The sequence below is a fragment of the Notamacropus eugenii genome, chromosome 2, assembly GCF_028372415.1.
Source record: "Notamacropus eugenii isolate mMacEug1 chromosome 2, mMacEug1.pri_v2, whole genome shotgun sequence".
NCBI classification, from domain to species: domain Eukaryota; kingdom Metazoa; phylum Chordata; class Mammalia; order Diprotodontia; family Macropodidae; genus Notamacropus; species Notamacropus eugenii.
The window spans coordinates 364,872,907-364,895,731 of record NC_092873.1 but is presented as its reverse complement, the minus strand read 5'-3'; the positions used below and the strand labels follow the sequence as shown (position 1 = coordinate 364,895,731).

General features: G+C 37.5%; 1 pseudogene; it reads right to left on the bottom strand.

The window, feature by feature from the left end:
- Nucleotides 1-5,587: 5,587 nt before the first annotated feature.
- LOC140528676 (L-lactate dehydrogenase A chain pseudogene) lies at nt 5,588-6,837 on the bottom strand (annotated as a pseudogene).
- Between the last annotated feature and the right edge of the window lie 15,988 nt (nt 6,838-22,825).

Genomic DNA, 22,825 nt, shown 5'->3' with positions numbered 1-22,825 from the left:
CTTGCTTTGATTAATCTGCAAATATAGTAGCCACTCACAGTTTGATCCCACTACTAATTGTCAGGCAAATTTTGACCTGTTTTATTTCCTGTTAAGGTTATCTTTATTGATTCCTCTTTCCCACTCCCTACAACTCCCCCCATCCTCCATACTTTCTTCTCCAGGGCTCACCATATTGAAGCTTGTCTTAGTCCACCTAATTGTTTTACTTAAGCCCTGTAAGCTCAGAAATCACAAGGTCAAATGATTTACGAATCTCAAGCTTCCCAGTAGCAGTAATTGTAGGCCTGGGCCACCATACCTAGTTCATCTTCTTTAAGGATCATCTAAGACATCATGTTATCCATGAAGAAATCTCTAACACATTGCCCAGATGAATTTATTGGTGTTCTATTATTCTTCAGTTTTCCTTTATTTATTTTTGTGTACGATCTTTTCCCACAAGTCCTGACTCTCACCCACTAGAAAAGCATATTCTTCCTTCCTTCCTTCCTTTCTTCCTCCCTTCCTTCCTTCCTCTGTTCCTTCTTACATTCTTTCCTTCCTTCTCTTAATTCTTCTTGTCTACCTTTTTGTTCTATGTATCCTCCTCAGTGCCAAGAAAGATGCCTTGTGAATCTTTTTTTTATTATTAAATTGTTTTATTTGTTTTCAGAGTTCTACAATCATTCCCATACTTCTTAGGTTTTTCTCCTGCTTCCCCTCCTTTCCCCCTCCCTGAGACAGCATATAATTTTATATAGGTTCAACATGACATTCCTATTACATATATTTTAACCTTAGTCATGTTGCATAAAAGAATTAAATGAATGGGAGAAATCATAAAACAAATCAAAAGCAAACATAATACAAAAGAAAATGGTCTGCTTCTTTGGGATCCAATTCCCTAGTTTTTTTGCTGGATGTGCAAGGTATTTTCCCTCAAGAGTCCGTTGGGAATTTTTTAAGTCCTTGCATTGCAATTAAGTACTAAGCCTACCAGAAAAATTCTTTTCACACTGTGAGTGTTGCTGTAGACAAAGTTCACCTAGCTCTGCTCCTTTCACTCTGCATCAGTTCGTATAAGTATTTCCAGGTTTCTCTGAAGTCTTCCTGTTCATCATTTCTTACACCAAAATAGGATTCTATTGTATTCATGTACCATAATTTATTCAGCTATTCCCCAATTGATGGGCATCCCCTTGATTTCCAATTTTTAGCCACCACAAAGAGAGCTGCTACAAATATTTTTGTACACGTGGAACCACTTCCCATTTCTGTGATCTCTTTGGGATAGAGTCACAGAAGCGATATTGCTGGGTCAAAGGGTATGCACATTTTTGTAGCCCTTTGGGCATAGTTCCAAATGGCTCTCCAGAGTGATTGGATCAGCTCACAGCTCCACCAACAATGAATTACTGTTACAACTCTCCCACATCTTCTCCAACATAATACATGTTAACCATTCTCTTAGGTATGATGTGGTACCTGAGAGTTGCTTTGATTTGCATCTCTCTAATCAATAGTGATTTAGAGCATTTTTTCATATGACCATAGATAGCTTTAATTTCTTCCTCTGAAAACTCCCTGTTAATATTCTTTGACCATTTATAAATTGGGGAATGACTTGTATTCTTGTATATTTGACTCAATTCTCTATATAGTTTAAAAATAAGGCCTTTATCACAAACACTAGTTGCAAAAATTCTTTCCAGTTTTCTGCTTCCCTCCTAATCTTCGTTGCATTGGGTGTGTTTGTGCAAAAACTTTTCAATTTAAACTAACAAACATTGCACATTTTCCACTTCGTGATGTTTTCTATCTCTTGTTTAGTCAAAAATTATTCCATTCCCCATAAATCTGACAAATACACTTTTCCTTGTTCCACTAATTTCTTTAAAGTATCAATTTTTGTAACTAGTTCATGTACCCATTTGAACTTTATTCTTCTGTAAGGTTTCAAGAGTTGGTCATTGTCCAGTTTCTGTCCCACTGTTACCCAATTTTCCCATCAAGTTATGTTAAACAGGGTGTTCTTATCTCAGAAGCTGGGTTCCGTAGGTTTATCCAGCAGTAGATTTCTGTGTTCATTGTCTAGACAATGATTTGCTTCTTAGCCAGTACCAAGTGCTATTCCACTTAGCCAGTACCAAGTGATTTGATATTTGCTGCTTCATAATACAATTTGAGATCTGTTAGAGTTAGGGCACCTTCCCTAGCATTACTTTTCATTAATTCTCTAGATATTCTGGACCTTTTGTTCTTCCAGATGAATTCCAATACTATTTTTTCCAGCTCTAGAAAATAATTATCTGATAGTTTGATTGGTATGGCACTGAATAAGTACATTAAATTAGGTAGAATTGTCATTTTTATTATATTGCTAGACTCACCCTTGAGCAACTGATGTTTTTTCACTTACTCAGATCTGACTTTATTTATGCGGAAAGTGTTTGTAAATGCATTCATATAGTCCCTGGGTTTGTTCTGGCAGGTAAAGTGCCAAATATCTTATTGTGTCTTTCATAGCTTTAAATTGGATTTCTCTTTCTATTTCTTGCTGTTGGACTTTGTTGCTAATACATAGAAATGTAGAAGACTTGTGTGAGTTTATTTTGTACCTTGCAACTTAGCAAAAGTTGTATATTATTTCAAGTAGTTTTTTACTTGATTCTCTGAGATTCTCTAAGTATATCATCATATAATCTGCAAAAAGTGATAACTTAGTATCTTCTTTACCTATTCTAACTCCTTCAATTTCTTTTTCTTCTCTTATTGTACAGCTAATATTTCTAGTACCATATTGAATAGCAGTGATAATAATGGATAATATTTGTTTCATCCCTGATCTTATTGAAAATGCATCTAGCTTATCCCCATTGCATATAATGCTTACTGAAGATTTTAGGTAGATACTGCTCATTACTTTATGGAACGTTGCATTTATTCCTTTGCTCTCCAGTGTTTTCAACAGGAATGTATGCTGTATTTTTCAATGGTATTTTCTGCATCTATTGAGACAATCATTTGTTTTCTCTTAGTTTTGTTGTTGATATGATCAATAATGTTAATAGTTTTCCTAGTATTGAACTAGCCTTGCATTCCTGGTATAAATCCAACCTGACCATAATTTAGTATTCTTGTGATAAGTTTCTGTATTCTTTTTTCTAATATCTTATTTAAAATTTTTGCATCTATATTCATTAGAGAAATTGGTCTACACTTGTCTTTCTCTGTTTTTGCTCTTCCTGGTTTAGGTATCAAAATCATATTTGTTTCATAAAAAGAATTTAGGAGGACTTCTTCCTCAATTTTCCCATATAGTCTATATAGTATTGGAATTAACTGTTCTTTAAATGTTTGATAAAATTCACTTGTGTATCCATCTGGCCCTGGAGATTTTTTCCACGGAGTTCATTGATGGCTTTTTCAATTTCTTTTTCAGAAATGGGATTATTTAAATATACAACATTCTCTTCTGTTAATCTGGGCAATTTATATTTTTTAAAATAATCATCCATCTGGGGAGGAGCCAAGATGGCAGAGTAGAAAGTTACACATATGCTAGCTCTGAACCCACAGCCCATAAAATATCTGTAAAGAAGACCTCCCAACAAATTCTGGAGCAGCAGAAACCACAGAACAATGGAGTGGAAGAGATTTCTGTTCCAGAGAGCCCTGAAAAACAGACACCAAAGGTCTATGGTGCACCTGACCCAGAGGTGAGCCCAGCCCTGCCTTGGCCATGCAGCACCGAGAGGAGCAGATCCAAACAGGCTTCAGGGACAGAATCTCCAGCAGCCGCGCAGGTCCCTCCAGCCACAGGCATCAGGGGTGAGTGAGAGAGTCTTTTTGGCTCGCCGGGAGGGGAGTGGGGTGTCTCCATGGCTCGGTCCTCCTCAGGAGGCAGGAGTGGAGGCAGCAGTGGACAAGGCCTCCCCAAGCAGGCAGGAGTCCACATTCATTGTTGAAGGTCTCCACATAAACCCTCTGAGGGAACTGAGCCCCCTGTGCTGTCCCTGCCCCCACCTGAGCACCTGAACTTAATCTCACACTGAATAGCAGCCCCGCCCCCACCAAAAGCCCTGAGGCTGGGAAGCAGCATTTGAATCTCAGACCCCAAGCACTGGCTGGGGGAAACTGGAGGTGAGGTGGGTGTGGAAAGGACACTCAGAAGTCAAGTCACTGACTGGGAAAATGCCCAGAAAAGGGGAAAAAAATAAGACCAAAGAAGGTTACTTTCTTGGTGAACAGATATCTCCTCCCTTCCTTTTAGATGAGGAAGAACAATGCTTACCATCAGGGAAAGACGTAGAAATCAAGGCTTCTGTATCCCAAACATCCAAAATAAATATTCAATGGGATCAGGCCACGGAAGAGCTCAAAAAGGATTTTAAAAATCAAGTTAGAGAAGTGGAGGAAAGACTGGTAAAAGAAATGAGACAGATGCAAAAAAAGCATGAAAAGCAGGTCAACATCTTGCTAAAGGAGACCCAAAAAAATGCTGAAGAAAATAACACCTTGAAAAATAGGCTAACTCAATTGGGAAAAGAGGTTCAACAAGACAATGAGCAGAAGAATGCTTTCAAAAGCATAATTACCCAAATCGAAAAGGAGGTTCAACAGCTCACTGAAGAAAATAGTTCTTTCAAAATTAGAATGCAACAGATGGAGGCTAATGACTTTATGAAAAACCAGGAAATCACAAAACAAAACCCAAAGAATGAAAAAATGGAAGATAATGTGAAATATCTCATTGGAAAAACAACTGACCTGGAAAATAGATCCAGGAGAGACAATTTAAAAATTATGGGACTACCTGAAAGCCACAATCAAAAAAAGAGCCTAGACATCATCTTTCATGAAATTATCAAGGAAAACTGCCCTGAGATTCTAGAACCAGAAGGCAAAAGAAGTATTCAAGGAATCCACCGATCACCACCTGAATGAGATTCAAAAAGAGAAACTCCTAGGAACATTGTGACCAAATTCCAGAGTTCCCTGGTCAAGGAGAAAATATTGCAAGTAGCTACAAAGAAACAATTCAAGTATTGTGGAAATACAATCAGGATAACACAAGATCTAGCAGCATCTACATTAAGGGATCTAAGGGCAAGGAATATGACATTCCAGAAGTGAAAGGAACTAAGACTAAAACCAAGAATCACCTACCCAGCAAAACTGAGTATAATACTTCAGGGGAAAAAATGGTCTTTCTTATTTTTTTTCAGTTATTTGTTTTTTATTCAGTATTTAGGGTTAGTATGACACTTGAGGAATTGGTTGTGTTGTTGTACACATACAGATCTTTTTATGTAATATGGAAATTTACAGCTATTTATATATATATATATATATATATATATATATATATATATATATATATATGTATATAGGCAGACAAAATCAGGTCCTCTAGAAAGGTGATACATGGGGGCCATGCTGTAGTGCCCTAATGGAGGGGGGGCACAAAGGTAATCAATGCATCAATAAAGAATTACTACTGTATGGTGTTTTGTATCCAGGAGTGTTGTCTTCTGGACTTAAGGGAACTTGTAGCACCTACATACAAAGCAGGTAGTTTATATACCTGTGGGCCACTGGCTCTGCTTGACACCAACCACTGGGACTATACAGGTCATATTCAGCATCATATGCAAACTACAACAGGGTTCTATTCCCCATTTCTAACTTTAGGAAGAAACTAGAGTGTGTTCACAGGTTTTACACTTCTGGTGTTTAGTCGCTAATCAGAGGAAGGATTTGGTCTATGTGAGAAGCAGATCATACATAACCCCTCAACCCCTGTCCTGTTCTCTTTATGGCAGCACATTTAAAGGCTTTAAAATTGCAGCTCCTTCTGGATTCCCCAAAGAGTATCTGCACTCTTCTTTAAATGGCTCTCCTCCTCCAGATTCAGGTTGACCTTCACCACATCTGAAATGCCATTCTGCCCCAAAACACATGGGACACTAAGGAAGACATCCTCTTTAATGCCATATAGGCCCTTAATCATGGTGGAAATTGAATGCACTCTCCTAAGATTCTTCATAATGCTTTCTGCCAGATCTGCCACAGACAAACCAATGGCCCAGGAAGTGTAGCCCTTCAGTTTGATTACCTCATAAGCACTTTCAACCACCTGTTTATGAACATCTTTCCAATTTTCTGCATCAGAATCAGTTCCCAAAGAAGGATGAAGGCTCTTTAGAGACACACCAGCAAGATTCACACCACTCCACACAGGAACACTGGAGTCTCCATGCTCTCCAAGGACCCATCCATGACAACTTAGAATGGACACCAAGTCTCTCCCCCATTAGGTAATGGCAACGGGAAGAATCCAGATTGCTACCACTTCCAATAACACGGTTTTTAGGAAAGCCACTTAGCTTCCAGGCCACATATGTCAAAATATCCACTGGATTGGAAACAATAAGCAGCTTGCAATTAGGGCTGTATTTAACAATATTAGGAATGATGAATTTAAAGATATTCACATTACGCTGGACCAAATTAAGACGACTTTCTCCCTCTTGTTGACGTGCCCCAGCTGTAACAATGACCAGCTTTGAGTTTGCAGTCACACTGTAGTCTTTTCCAGAAACAATCTTTGGCGTTTTGAGGAAAAGGCTGCCATGCTGGAGATCCATCATCTCTCCCTTTAGTTTGTCTTCTATTACATCAACTAGGGCAAGTTCATCAGCCAATTCCTTTGTTAAGACACTAATGGCACATGCCATGCCAAATGCACCAACCCTAACAACAGTGATCTTGTTCTGGGGAACCTGGTCCTCCTTTAGGACATTCAAGATAAGCTGATCCTTGACAGTTGATGCCATTTTGGAGGGTAGCTGGAGGGGATAGCTGGTCAGGCTGCGAAAGTTCTGAGATAGATAAGAGGTTGCTGCTCCCAAGCTCGCACCGAAAAAATGGTCTTTCAATGAAACAGAGGACTTTCAAGCATTCTTGATGAAAAGACCAGAGCTGAAAAGAAAATTTGACTTTCAAACACAAGAATGAAGAGAAGCATGAAAAGGTAAATAGCAAAGAGAAGTCATAAGGGACTTACCAAAGTTTAACTGTTTACATTCCTACATGGAAAGACAATATTTGTAATTCTTGAAACTTTTCAGTATCTGGATAGTTGGTGGGATTGCACACACACACACACACACACACACACACACACACAGAGAGAGAGAGAGAGAGAGAGAGAGAGAGAGAGAGAGAGAGAGAGAGAGAGAGAGACAAAGAGCACAGAGTGAATTGAATAGGATGGGATCATATCTTTAAAAAATGAAATTAAGCGGTGAGAGAGAAATATATTGGGAGGAGAAAGGGAGAAATGGAATGGGGCAAATTATCTCTCATAAAAGAGGCAAGCAAAAGACTTTTTAGTGGAGGGAAAAAGAGGGGAGGTGAGAGAAAAACATGAAGTTTACTCTCATCACATTCCACGAAAGGAAGGAATAAAATGCACACTCATTTTGGTACAAAAACCTATCTTACAATACAGGAAAGCGGGGGAGAAGGGGATAAGCAGGGTGGGTGGAATGATGGAAGGGAGGGCACTGGGAGGAGGGAACAATTTGAAGTCAACACTTGGAGAGGGACAGGATCAAAAGAGAGCATAGAAGCAATGGGGGGCAGGATAGGATGGAGGGAAATATAGTTAGTCTTACGTAACACGATTATTATGGAAGTCATTTGCAAAGGTACAGAGATATGGCCTATATTGAATTGCTTGCTTTCCCAAAAGGAATGTGTGGGGAGGGAGGGATGAAGAGAAGTTGGAACTCAAAGTTTTAGGAACAATTGTTGAGTACTGTTCTTGCTTCTAGGAAATAAGAAATACAGACAATGGGATATAGAAAGTTATCTGGCCCTACAGGACAAAAGAGAAGATAAGGACAAGGGAAGGGAGGGATGATAGAAGAGAGGGCAGATTGGTGATAGGGTCAATTAGAATGCTCAGTGTTTTGGGGTGGGGGGAGGGGACAAATGGGGAGAAAATTTGGAACCCAAAATTTTGTGAAAATGAATGTTAAAAGTTAAATAAATAAAGTAAAAAAAAACAAAATAAAATAATCATCCATCTGAAATTGATTGTGGAATTTATGGACATAGATTTGGGCAAAATAGTTTCTTAATATTGGTTCGAATTCCTCCTCATTGGAGGTGAGTTCTCCCTTTTCATTTTTGATATTGGTAATTAAGTTTCGTTCTTTTTTAAAAATCAAATTGACCAAAGGTTTATCAATTTTATTGATTTTTTTCATAAAAAACAATTCCTGGTTTCTTAATATCAATTTTATTAATTGCCCTTTGGTTTTCAGCATTTCTAAATTGTTATTTATTTGGGTATTTTCAGTTTGTTCTTTTTCAAGCTTTTTCAGCCGCATGCTGAATTCATTGATTTCTTCTTTCTCTATTTTATTCAAGCAGGCATTCAAAGATATAAAACCTCCCCTAAAGACTACTTTTGCAGTGTCCCATAAAATTTGGTGGGTTGCCTGATTACTGTCATTCTCTTGAATGTAGTTGTTGACTGTTTCTATAATTTGTTGTTTAACTCACTCATTCTTTGCAGTCAGATTGCTTAGTTTCCAATTAGTTTTTGCTTTATATTTCCATGGCATTTGATTACACATAAGTTTTATTGCACTTTTGTCTGAGAAGGATGCATTGACTACCTCTGCTTTTCTGCACTGAATTGTAAGATTTTTATGGTCTAGTACATGGTCATTTTTTGTATATGCGCCATGTACTGCTGAGAAAATGGTATATTCCTTTCTATCCCCATTCAATTTTCTCCAGACATCTGTCATATCTATCTTATCCAGAGTTCTATTCATGTCCTTAACTTATTTCTTGTTTATTTTGAGGTTAGATTTACCAAGTTCAGAGAGGGAGTGGTTGAGTTCCCCTAGCAGTATAGTTTTGCTCTCAATTTCTTCTTGTAACTCCTTTAACTTCTCCTCTACAAATTTGGATGCTATAAAACTTGGGGAATATGTGCTTAGTAATGATTTCTTCATTGTCTATGATGCCTTAAGTAGGATATAGTTTCCTTCCTTATCTCTTTTGATTAGATCTATTTCTGCTTTTGCTGTGTATGAGATTAGGATTGGTAGCCCTGCCTTTTTTTTATATCAGCTGAAGCATAAGATATTCTGTTCCAGCCTTTTACCTTTACCCTGTGTGTATGTCCCCATTTCAAATGTGTTTCTTGTAAACAACATACTGTTGGATTATATTTTTTAATCCATTCTGCCATCTGTCTCTATTTTATTGGGAGAGTTCATCCCATTCACATTCACAGTTATGATTACTATATATGTCTTTCCCTACATCCCCTTTCCCTTTGTTTTTACTTTCAGTTCTCCCTTCTTCCTTCCCCTCCACAATAGAGTTCTAACTTTTGAGCACTGCCTCCCTCAGTCTTCCCTCCCTTCTTTCAACTCCCCTCCCTTTTAATCTTGCTTTCCCTTACTACTTCTTTCTTCCCTTTTAGCCTATTGCCTATAAAACTAATTGTATTTCTATACTTAGCTGAGTTTGTTGTACCCTCCTTGAATCCAATCAGATGAGAGTACCTCTCAAACAATGCTCATCTCCCTCCCCTCTTTCTCTCTCCTGTAATATATTTTTGTGCCTCTTCCTGTGAGACAATTTATTGTTTTCTGCCTCCTTTCTCCCATTACAATCCTTTCACACTCTTAAAATACATTTGTTGTAATCACATCATTTAATTTATACCCACTCCTCCTATCTATGCATTTCACTTTTGTATATCACGATAAACATGCAATTCTCAAAATTAGCAAGTATCATCTTCCCTTTTAGGGATGTAAACCGTTTGCCCATATTGAATAGAAAAGTTTTTTTTTTTCCTGCTGTTTATCGTTTTATACCTGTCTTGAGACTTGTGTTTGAAGACTGAATTTTCTATTGAGCTCTCGCCTTGTCATCAGAAAGGCCTGAAAATCCCTTTTTTCATTGAATTTCCATCTGCTAGCCTGAAATGTTATGCTGAACTTTGCTGGGTCATTGATCGTTTGTTGTTGTCCAACCTGTTTTGTCTTATGGCATATCACATTCCAATTCTTTCAGCCTTCTAATGTAGAAGTTGCAAGGTCCTGTGTGATACAGACTGTTGCTGTCGACATTTGAATGGTTTCTTTCTGGCTGCGTGCAGTATTTTCTCCTACTCCTGATAGTTCTGGAATTTGGTAACAATATTGCTTGGTGTTTTTAGTTTGGGATTCCTTTTGGGAAGTGAACAGTGAATTCTTTACATGATTATTTTCCCCTCTGGATCTAGGACTTCTGGGCAGTTTTATTTGATGATTTCTTGGAAGATATTTTCCAGACTCTTTCTGTCATCTAGGCTTTCTGGTACACCAGTAATTTTTAGATTTTTCTCTCCTGGATCTATTTTCCAGGTCAGTTGTTTTTCCAATTAGATGTTTAACATTTTCTTTTATGTTTTCATTCTTTCGATTCTTGATGTTTCATACAGTCATTAGCTTCTACTTGTGCAGTTCCAATTTTTATGAAATTGTTTTCTTCAGTTGAATTTTTCATCTCCTTTTCCATCTGTCCAATTTTTCCTTTTAAGGAGTTAATTTCTCCAATTAGTTTTTGTACTTCCTTTTCCAATTGTTCATTTTTCCCAATTATGCTTTGTGCTTCCTTTTCCATTTGTCTAATTTTCCTTTTAAATTCTTCTGTGATTTCTTTTCTCATATTTTTTTTTAAATAATTGGCAGGTTTTTCTTTTATTTCTCTGATTTGCCTTTTAAAATTCTTCTTCAGCTCTTCCTAGAATGCTCTTTGGGCTTGCAACCAGTTCGTATTCTCTTCTGAAGTTTCAAATGGGAGTATAGTCTCAATGCTCACCTCTTTGATATACATGTTTTGGTTCTTGTCCCCATAGAAAGATTCTCTGGACCTTACTTTTCTGCTTTGCTTTTTTTCTTACAATGAGTAAAAGCCTTTTCCTGGCTTTTAGATTAGATCTTTTGTGCTTCTGGGGCACAAGGGGCTCTGTCCCACAGTTCTTGTATCTTGAACTTGAGGTTCTGTGTGCTGTGGCCTCTGGTTCTTTCAGCTAGAAGCTAAAATGCTGCAGTACATCTATGCTGAGTTGGCTGGTGTGAGAAAGCAGAGGTCAAGTGAAGTCTTTCTGAGTTTCCCCAGAGTTGCCCTGGAGCTAGCTGGATTAAATGTGGGGAATGGGTGGTCTGATTAAAGCAGGTCTCCTCTGCTAGCCTACAACATAGGCAAGCTCAGTGGTTGGTGATCCTGTCAGCACTAGTGTCTTCCCCACTCTCCTGTGGTGCTGAAGCAGGCCTGAGGTCCTGGTGTTGATAGTTGTGGTCTCCACCCTCGCCCTACCCAGGGCTCAGGATCTCCTCCCAGTTTTCTGAGGTAGGGCTGTCTGGGACAGCTCTCATCCTGCACTGGTCCCCTTCAGCCACAGCAAGAGGGAACCCCCCCCCCCTTCGCAATTTTTCTACCCTCACATGCTAACAGACTGTTTACCCCTTTGGCTGATCCCACTGTTCCAGGATTTTTCCTGGGGGAGTTTTTTATGGGTCTTTCATTGTCGACAAGGGGAGTGTGAGGTCATATATGGATCATTCCACCATCTTGGCTCTGGGAAATTCAAGTAGGTAATTAACAGACATTTAATCTGCAGGCTGATAGTCTCAGGAGCAGCTGCTTCAGATGCCTGGGGCTCTGTGGCTCTCACTTGCTCAGTTCAGCTGGACTCCTGTACTAGACTGATATGACTGATTCCACAGTGCAGCTGCTTCCTCAGACTACCTGGCGCATCTTGCTCAGCCCTGCCATGGTGGGAACTGCACTGGTACAGCCTGTGCGCTCTTCACTGTGCACTCCTCCAGCATTGTGCAACAGATCCTTCCCGTCTACCTTCCAGTCTGTTCTGGGCTGTGATTCTGCCATAGTCTGTCTCCTATTGGATTCTGCCTTTCCAAAATCTGTTCAGATTCTCTGTTTGGAAGTATCTGAAAGAGTTTGTCTAAGAGTTTAGGTTAGTATTTGCTCTCACTCTGCCATCTTGGCTCTGCCTCTGTTCCTGTTAAATTGTTTATATTTGTACTTTAAGAGGAAAAAAAATAGATATCTCCTCTACAGAAATTTCTTAATAATGTATAGTTCTCTTTGCAGCGTCCTTTAGTTTAAAAATACTTCTAAACGTATTGTCTTGTCTCCTGAGCTATATCCTTTAGAAGTGACACAAAGGCTGATGACATGGAAATGGTCACTTCTCAAAGTCACATAAAAGTAAGCATGACCAACCATATTCCAAGTGTTGAAGCATCATTTTAACTACATAATATCCCATCATCCTTGTCTCTCTTCTGCTGGGCAATTCCATTGCTCACATTCACAACACTGTAATTATTACAAGTGACCTATCTTGGTTTTTTTTTCATTCATGAGTTTCCTTTCCAAGGTGATTCTGATATGAGACAACATAGTTCAACACGTAAGTTCTTGGCTAATCTTTTGAAAATCTTTCTCATTTTTTTTAACTTTTGGCTTCATTACCATTTTCACCATTGAAAGGATTTCAGCCTGTTGAATGAGTTTGTTTTCGAAGCTCCCAAAGCATGGAATTATCAATTTGAGCTGAAAGAATAAGCTCTTTGTTTTTAGTATGGTGTAGTCCCAACCCTAGCAGTAATCACACTAACTTACTTAAGCTGTCAATGCTATGAAACTAAATAGATAGAGTCAATAGAACCTTGGGATATCATCTGAAGTTTTCTGCAGGGTTAAAGGCTTTCTCCAAGAAGTGTGTGTGTGTGTGTGTGTGTGTGTGTGCACGCACGTGCACGTGCATGTGACTGCACACATGCTCTCACTGTTACACACTCAAGGTGTGTGTGATGGAGCCCTTGGATATTCTGGTGAATCCTATATGAGCCTCTTCTCAAAATACTGATTTTAATTGCACGAAGCTAAATGTTAAGTTTATAATGGAAGTCAACTATTTTTAAATAGTTTCCACAATCTTAAAAAAGGCAAAAATATTCACAGATTACAGGTTAAGAACACTTATAGTTTTAAACTGAATTGCATATATCAGACTAACTAAATGTGATAGTGAAATGTGACTAAAGCTATTTCAGTATTACAGGGATGGCATCAGCTTTTGTATGATGGATACAAATTTCATTATAACCAACTGGAAAATGACAACAAGGTAAAGTTAGCCTTATTAATTGGTAGCTAATAGTGAGCTATCAGACTTTGAGTTGTAGGCTATCCAGTTAAAGGTCAGAAGGATTTTCTTTCCCACTTGGGCAATTAAAACGAAATGGAATGAATAGTGACCAATTGGGGTTATTTACAGTATATTTCTTCTAAAAAAACTCCTTAGAGGATAGAAATGTCAGAACCAAAGAGAATTTCAACAGTGTTAAAAGATTTTTGTCTTTGTGTGGTATGTCAAGGGATTATTCTTTTTATATAAAATGCTTTTCTCCAAGAAATTGATCTTCTTAAAAAAATGTTGTAAATTCCCCTTGAGTCCTAGAAAATATGCCATTTCCAAGTATGGATTTGGAATGAGTCATTCACACGTTTAAAAGAAAAATCCAAAACTATAGATAAGATAGCTCGTAATTGTGTCATATGTTCAATGAAATATTGTGCATAGGTGAAATTTTGGTTAAAAAAAAGCTTCATGAAATAAATGAAGAATAATATCTGTAGCCTCAGTAGCAGAGTTTGAAATAATGAAAACATGACTTGCTTTTTAATCCCTTCTTGACACATTTACAGTATTAAAAGATCAAGTTCCATGTTTCAAAAGTGCCTTGAAATATCTTTTTCATTATGGCTTTTATTAGGCTATCACTGTGAACTCTAGGGCTTTGAATAGGCACCCAGCTCCTTCATCAAACTAAAAACATTTTATTGCTGTACTTCCATCTGCATAACATAAGGGTCAATGAGTACTTACTGAATGCTCTTGTGCCAAGCTTTATGTTAGGTGTTTTGAACGACTGAGAAACTTGACTGATGAACATAGCACAAGCTATATCTGGCATATATAGCACAGAAATTGCCTTCAGTATAGCTGTGGAGGAGGTGTTAGAGACCTCAGCATCCCTTGAGGCGGTTGCTAAGTGTTTGAATGAGATTGGGGGCAGTGGTGAAAGAAGAACATGGTTAGGCTTACATTCATCTCAAGAGCAATTGCAATGTGGAAGGAGAGGTGGAAAAGAGCAGTGAAATTTTGAGTCATTCAAAAACTAGTGATTTTTGACAAGGTGCTAAAAACTATTTTTTTGATCCTGTGATTAGACTGAGTATAAGGCGAGGACCTCAAAATCCATGAGTCCTGAGACAAAGTTTGTTTTATCACCACATTATACTTAGGGCTCTCTGTTCAGAATGGTAGAGAGTATAGAGCTAGAACTGAAAAATATCTGAAAGACCACTTATTTCAATCCCATAATTTTGCAGTTGAGAAGACTGAGACCTAGAAAAATTAAGAAGCTTGCCAAAGATCAGACAGGTAATTAACATCCAAGGTGTAACTTGAACCTAGGTCTTCTCATTCTCAGCAAGAGATCCTTTTGTATTAGACTGTCTCCTCAATGGTATACTTTCCAGTCATAGTTTCCATTGTTAATGCCAAAGCTGAATGGGGTATGGACAGGGAAGGGAAGTAGGGATGTGGAGAAAGGGGGGTAATTGTATTCACAACTTCATCCTTCAGAAGAAATTAGATAAAGACACTTTATTTATTTATTTTTTTGGTGGAGACAAGGGTCTGTCTATAAACCAGTAAACACTCAATTGTATATCCTTGTTCCTGGATCATTTTTTCACTTGCCTTATCTACTTCCATACAGAAATAATATTCCTGGAAGCCATTGACTAGGATTTCATTTCTGGACATTTAGTATGAGTTGCTATTTATACTTTTAAGAAATAAGCTGATTTTCTTGAAAACATAAATGACTAAATGAATTGAAAGAACTACCAATTGAAATGAAGGAAGACAATGGTTTAGATAATCTTCAATTATTTTACATTACATGTAGGAAGTCAAGAATTGTGCAGACACATGCGTAGATTTTAGCTTCATATCTGTACAGAAACTAGATTTTGACAATCTAATAATGAGACACCAGTTGAGAGCAATTTTTTGAAGAGCATTACATTTGTGTGTCTGAAGGCAAAGCTAAGACAGTAATGTCCTCATTATTTTACTGCCCCAACTTTTCTTCACACTAATCAAGTATAGTATCCACAATGCTAAATTAATGTCTCTTGCAGTTGCCAAGAAAGGTCAGTCATATGTGCTGTGCAGTTGCAAAAATGGTCAGTTTCCTGTTGGTATTTTTCACTGCTACTACCCTATAATAAGCTCCAATTCTAGTAGCATTTCAGGAAGAATACTTATGTGGAGGGTTAGTTTCCTAGTTGATAAGATTTTAACAATGATTGATGCTTGATATTTCTCATCCATTCACAAATGCTTCAGCACTCTGATTACCTTTTGTGATAAATATTAGACCCAAGGAGAAATCCCTCTACTTTTGAAACATGGAACTGTCCTGAGGCTACTCCATCAGAATCAATAGAATAGTAAAAGTGGATGATCCAATGATTTAGGCATGTAACATTATTATTTTAAACTGTCACCTGAAAATGTGATTTCCCAAGGTTATTGTCATCATAGTGTTCAGTAATTGGTCAGTTAATATTATCACTGATATTATCACATAAATGATAAACAATAATATCTCCTTGTCTAAATGTCACAGAAGTATCAGGAGGAGAAACAATAATAAATTAGAAGATGCTTTAAACTTTTAGGAATCATAACTTTTCCACTTTTCAGTTATGGTTTAATCTCTCTCTAGGATGTACTTCTGACTCATCTCCACAAGACCATCTCTATCATACCCTGTTGCCAGGAAACTCCCCCAACCATTCCCCTTTTTACCTCTTTTTTTCTCAATTGTTTCCCTTCCCCCCAGCCCCATTAGACTATAAGCAACTTCAGGGAAAGGGCCATCTTTCTGCTTCTAATTTTGTTCCTATTATCTAGTCTTGACATATGGTAAGTACTTAATATATGTTAATTGCCTAAATAATTGACAGACTTTAATGGCTCACTTTTTATTTATTCTGTCCCAAAGTTGCTTCAATCTATTCAGTAGACATTCATTAAATGTCTATTATGTGAAAAGTGAGAGGAAACCTGGGAGAGTGGATAGAGAAATGGCTTCCATGTGAGGAAAACATAGATTTTTAGTCCTGCCCCTGTCACATACTGGCTGTGTGTTACTGGGCAAATCATTTCATCTCTCTATTCTCTAGGTAGCTCTCTATGAATATAAATTAAAGAGAAAGTCCTGATCTGCGTTAGTAGAGACAATTAGTCATTGAGAGGGTTCTAAACTAATAAAATCGCAGTTCTGGAACCCCTCGCAAATGGAAGGCACTGAAGTAGATTCAACAGACACAAAGACTAAAACATCATAAGCTTGTCACTTAACGAGCTTATGTTTGAACAAAGTGGAAGGAGGAGAAATGAATAATGAATGTGATACCTAGAAAAGTGAGATAAATTTCAAGTAGAGGAATAAACAAAGTTCTGTGACAAGTTTTAGGACATAGAGCTTATGCCATCTGTTGGGGCAGGAGGAGTCAGGGAAGATTTCATGGATATCGGAATTCAACCACAAGCAGAGGGAGGACCTTCCCTAGATAGAAATGTCTAGGGGAAATCTATTCTGGGCGTCCTAAGACATCAGTAGTTATCTTGACCTTCGTCTTGCCACTAGACTCTAATGAGGGGCAGCTAGGTAGTGCAGTGGATAGAGCACCAGTGCAGGAGTCGGGAGAACCTGAGTTCAAATATCACCTCAGACACTTGACACTTACTAGCCGTGTGACCTTGGGCAAGTCACTTAACCCCAATTGCCCCATCTTGAGTCATCCTGATGAATATCTAGTCACTGGATTCAGATGGCTGTGGAAGAGAAGTGAGGCTGGTGACCTACACAGTCTTCCCTTACTCAAAACAAAGTCAAGTGTAGTCATGTCATTATTTCTCTGATGGCATGGTCTTCTTTGGAAACGAAGGATGAACACACACATAGACTCTAATGATTCTGGAGGAGAGACAGGCTGAAGACTGCACAGTTCTGCCTCATCCAAATCCATTTCCTGCACATATCAAGATGTCTTGCTCCTGGTGTTACTGGTCCTTTTTGAGAATGAAGGATAAATAAAATTTAAAGCATAAGGTTTAATGTGACAAGTCACTGAAATAGCAGATGGGAAGAAAGGAATAAAATACATTAGAAATCTTAATTTGGCAGCAGTATGAAGGGTGGACAGCAGAAGAGCCAATTTGAAGGCAAGAAGGTAAATCAATCATTCAAAAATAAGCTTTTCTTAAGCACTTACTAAGTATTTTGCACTATGTTATATACTAGAGACACATATAAAACAGTCCTTGCCACTAATGTCCTTATTATATTCTAATAAGGAAGACAACAAACTACTTAATACAGGAATATACAAGACCTACAAATCAAAGGTAAACTAACTTAGGATTTGGAAGTGCCAGTAGCTAGGAGAATCAGGAAAGGCATCATAGAGAAGATGATTTTTAAACTGATTCATAGATACAGCCACGGATTATAAGTGTGGTGGGAGACCATTCCAGACCTGCAGGTCAGTCTGTACAAAGGCATCATGGGATAGGAAGATCATGTGTGATGATCATGCATGATGAACAACAAGAAGGCCAGTGTGGCTAGACCATCAAGCGTGGAAGGGAGTACTATGTAAGAAGATTGGAAAGATGGAGAGGGGTCAAACCATAAAGAGCTTTAAATATGAAGTGGAAGAGTTTACATTTAGTCCTAAAGTAAAGAAAAGATACTGCAGGTTTGGAGGAGTGCAACACGGCCACAGTTATATTTGAAGATAATAACTGATGCTTTTGTGAAAGTGTAAGTAGAGAGAAGGGACCATTTCTGAGTGGAGTAATAATAATAACGATAATAATAATAATAATGATAAACATTTATATAGCATTATATGGTTTGAAAAGTACCCTTTGAATTATTAACTCATTCTATCTTCACAACCATAGAAGGTAAGTACTATTACTATTCTTATATTCCAGAGGAAGAAACTGAGGCAGAAATTACTTACTCAAGGACACAATGCCTTGAATTTCCTTGAATTCATCTTTTGAACGCCCAGTCCAACACTCTATCTACTATACCATCAAGTTGACTCTTTGTAGCAGAGACAGGAAATAACAAGATTTAGAAACTTATTGAACATGTGTGATGCATGAAAGTGATGAGATGTGTGAGAGGATGACCCAAAGATTGTAAGCCCAGGCGACCAGAAGAATGGTAGTAACTTTACAAGTAATAAGAAAGTTCAGAAGACAGGCATGTTTGAAGAGGAGGAGAGTTCTGTTTTGGACAAATTGAATTTGAGATGCCTATGGGTTATCCAGTTCTCAGATTGTTCGGGAAAGCAGATAATGAAGTAGGATTGGTCTAGGTCGAAGAGATGAGGCCCTAAATAAGGGTCGTTATAATGGAAATTGAAAGGAGGAGACTTGTAAACTTAAAATTAAGTAGAGTCCTAAATTTAGAACTGGAAGGAAACAGAGGCACCTAATCTCTCACTTCCATTTTGCAAAAGAATAAATTGGGAGGGGAGGGAAACTGTGAAGTTACTTGCTCAAACTCATCCAACTACTACATCGCAGATAGGGGATTTTATTACAAGATCTCTGAATGCAACTCCAGTTACACCATTTTCCACACTGCCTCTAAATTATTGGTCAAGTGTCAAAATCATCATCATCATCATTTTAATCTGTGATCTGGCCCTTACATTTCATAAAGAATTTTAAAAATCCACTTCCAATGAAGGATCATTGTATCATAAATCTAAAATTGTAATGTACCTCACAGGCTACATAGACAACTATTTCCATTTTACAGATGTGGAAGCTGAGACCTGGAGAGATTAAGTGATTTGCCCAAAACTAGCAAAGAAGAGTCAGAATTTGAATTTGTATCATTGATACCAAATTTAGTGTTCCAAGTTGGGCTTTTCTGTACCAATTGTCTCCTAAATTTAAAGCATTTAAGCAACATGAGATTTTTAAACTACATTTCATTTTATTGTTAGATTTGGAGATATGGAAGGCACCCCTAAGTATTCGTTTACTCAGTCTCCTGGACTTCTCATTGAAATGTCATTCTGAAATTATTTGGGGTCATGCATATCCAGGTACCCTCGGCAAGGAGATGTGAAATGGATTAGAAAGAATTGACATAAAGACTTGGACAAATCTTATAAATCACCAAGTCTAAACCTCATTTTGTAGATGTAAGAACTGAGGTGCAAAAAAGGGAAGTAATTTCTTAAGGATACACAGCAAAAAGTAAAGCCAGAATCAGACCCACAGTCCTGCAAATAACACACCTGTTTGGTTAGTTTGTTTTCTCCCAATTTCATTTAGAATTGAAAACACTTTAAAGTACTGGGCAGGTGGTAACTTATGACAAATTTTCTAAAGTAACATTTGCTTCACTTATATGCATCCCAAGTGCTTTGAACAGTCATTAGCATGCAGTAGGCACTAAATAAATGTTGGTTGATAATTGAATTTTTCTGTCATTTTATTTAGGAGTTATTGTAATCCCTAAGCCCACCAGTTTTGGGAGGCCTGTATCCTGACAATGATATAATTTTGGGATTGTGTTGAATGGACGAATTTGAACTCCTTATATGGCAATTCAGGGTCATTAAGAACTGTACCATGTTAACTTTGCTGCTCTTTAGTGCAAATCTGTGGGGAGGCACTTGACATGACAATACAACAGTCTCTCTAGGTAGATAGAGAGCTTTTCAGTATCGAAGATATAGACAAATTTGCCAAATGAGCCCTGTGGGGAGAACAGTGCAAAGAAGGGGTATCATTGATTATTTGCTGTGGAGTTGAGTGGTGCTTTCCTGGCCCTTATCAATAACAAATGTAAATTCTTGAGTTGGAGTAGAGCAATATCAGCAGTTTTTTGCCACTACAAGCTTCTTGGAGATGACAACCATTGGTAGGAAGGCGATGCCCAAGTAATGTGTGGCTTGCCAGAAGAAAGTTAAAGGAGCTCTTCAAACAGTGAGGAGTCAAGATAAAGGTGAAATAACTCTTTCCTAATCTCACAAATTATTTCAAGTGTTGATGTTTTAAGCACCAATCTTCTGAGACAATATTATAGTTGTGATTTTCTGGTTTATGTTTTGCATCTCTGTTGGTGCACACTTATGAGGACATCTTAGTGAGAATGACTGTTCAAATCTCCCTGTCATTGTAGTTTAATTAATGAAGATATTTTAAGTATCTGCAATAACATCGGTTCTCTTCTTATCAAGTGGGAAACTACATTATAGAATTCCCTTATAGCATACAATATATACAATTGCTAACATATTGATTGCTTCTGAAGTGGTGGTTAATAAAACTTGGTGAAATAATTACCAGTACAGACTTGTAATTATATAGCAAACGTGATCTTATCTCTTGGTCCTACTAATTATTCATTGATTTGGATAGGACAAAGATTTTTGGTTCCTAAGTCTCCAACATGTCATTCATATCTCTAAGACCTCAATTAACTTTATTCATTTATGTTGTTACCAGCCAAATTAAGGCAATTTATTACAATTTAAGCTATATTTACCACAACGTAACTGAAACATAAATAAAGGATACACAACATTCTCGTGTTCTATGACATCTTCAGTGACCCATGTATTCATGTGGAGACATATTTTGATAAGTATAAGCAAGAAGGTCAATGTACTGCTTCGGAGAAGCCACCTTCTATTATGCCCATGTGTACATGCACACACGCACGCACACACACACACACACACACACACACACACACACACACCATTCTTTCCTATCTCCTCCCTCCATGCTCTAATTCTCCCTTTTTCTTCCTCTTATATCTTTGTCTTGGAGATATGGCAGCCCCACACTGAGGGCTCAAAGTCATATATAGTTCACGAATAGAAGAATCCACAAAAGAAGAGTACAATGATAAAATGATGTTTCAAAGTATGATAACACGTGACATTCAGGAATTCAATAAACTTTTAAAAACTCTTAATTAAAAGTTGAAACCCTTGCTTTAGTCAGAGTCTGCATTTTAGGCCACAAAAATGCCACTGAGGCCAAAAAGTTGGATTAAAGTAATAGAAATTACTCTTAAATACCTTTTGGCACTCTCCTGGGTGCTATAGAGAATCATTCAAAAAGACATGGTCCCTCTGTGTTTCTGAATAAATTGCTCCTACGTTGTCATAGCTTATAGTCCCAGTTACAAACATCATGTATATCTCACATAGAATGAAGGCTAAAGAAGCTGTATGGCAGAGAGAACATGATATTAAAAATTGGAAATCATTAATTTACACATTTTCCTTCCATTTAGCAATGTGGTCCTGCGATGTAACAAAACTGGTCAGAAGTGCCAAAAAAAGCCTTTCTCTCTATGAGTTGAGTGAGGCAGCGAGGTGGCAGAGAAGATAGAAGCCTACAACTGAAGTTAAGAAAACCTGAATTCAAATCTGACCTGAGATGCCACCTATGTGACTTTGATGAAGTTATTTAATTTCTTTTTGTCTCAGTTTCATTAATTGTAAGGTGGGAATAATAATAGCACCTCTTAGGGTTATGTTAAGGATTATTATTAATTATGAATTAACACAGTGTGTAAACTATAGTAGATGCTTAATAACTGCTATTTTTTCCTTCCTTCTTATCTGTTTCCTATCTAAACTGTTCAAACCATATCCTCCCCTGAGTTTTGACCCCAACCTTAAACATTTCTATTCTTACTCTCTTAATCTTCTCTCCCATAAACCTTGCTATAAACAAGAGGGAGGAAAAATGTACTAATTGGGTAATTGGCAAATAAGTCTAACTTTATATACAGAATCACATTACTATCCTATATTCATTGTTGGTAGGTCAGATGGTGTTGAATAGGTATAATTTTGAGTTGAAATATGTCCTTGTTTATTAACGAGAAACATACCCATGAACACCTGGGGAGCAAGCTTTTACCGCTTGTGGGAATGCAGAAGTCGTTTACTGATATTCTTCACAAGAGAATGTCCTCTGGATAATGACACATTGGGGAAGAGGTAATAATGCCAAAAATGCTGAGTTATGAGAAGTTTAAAGCTATTTCCATAACTACTACCTCGTAGAATTTTCACAGCAAGTCATTTTGGGGCAAGGAGTCAACACGTATTCTGGTGGTTGAATACAAAAAAGAAATCTGATTTTAATTAGGAACTACAGGAAGCTCAATATTTAAATATAATTATTTTTGTTACAAATGGACTTAGTGATATTTCTTATTAAGTAAAAACTATTTTCCCCAGTGAAATATTAAATAACCATGTTGGAAAAGAAGAATAAAGATAACAAATGTCATGTATTGGACTACAAAAAACAGTGAATGAGTTTTCCTGCTGCTGGTATGCCTAATGAAGAACTAATAGCCAAGTCTGTGTATTTGTTGCTTATCAGTTAAATTCCTCAGGGAATAATTTATACCAAGGAAAGCTTTGATTGATTATTTCATAGAAATGTACAGTTCCCCAGAAAACATATATTGTCTTAAATATATTTGACATAGTAAGGCACACTGTCCTTGGTATATGATAACTAAAATGTCAATATAATACAGTCAGTAGATCATGACCTTGGGGCTATTATTCCCAG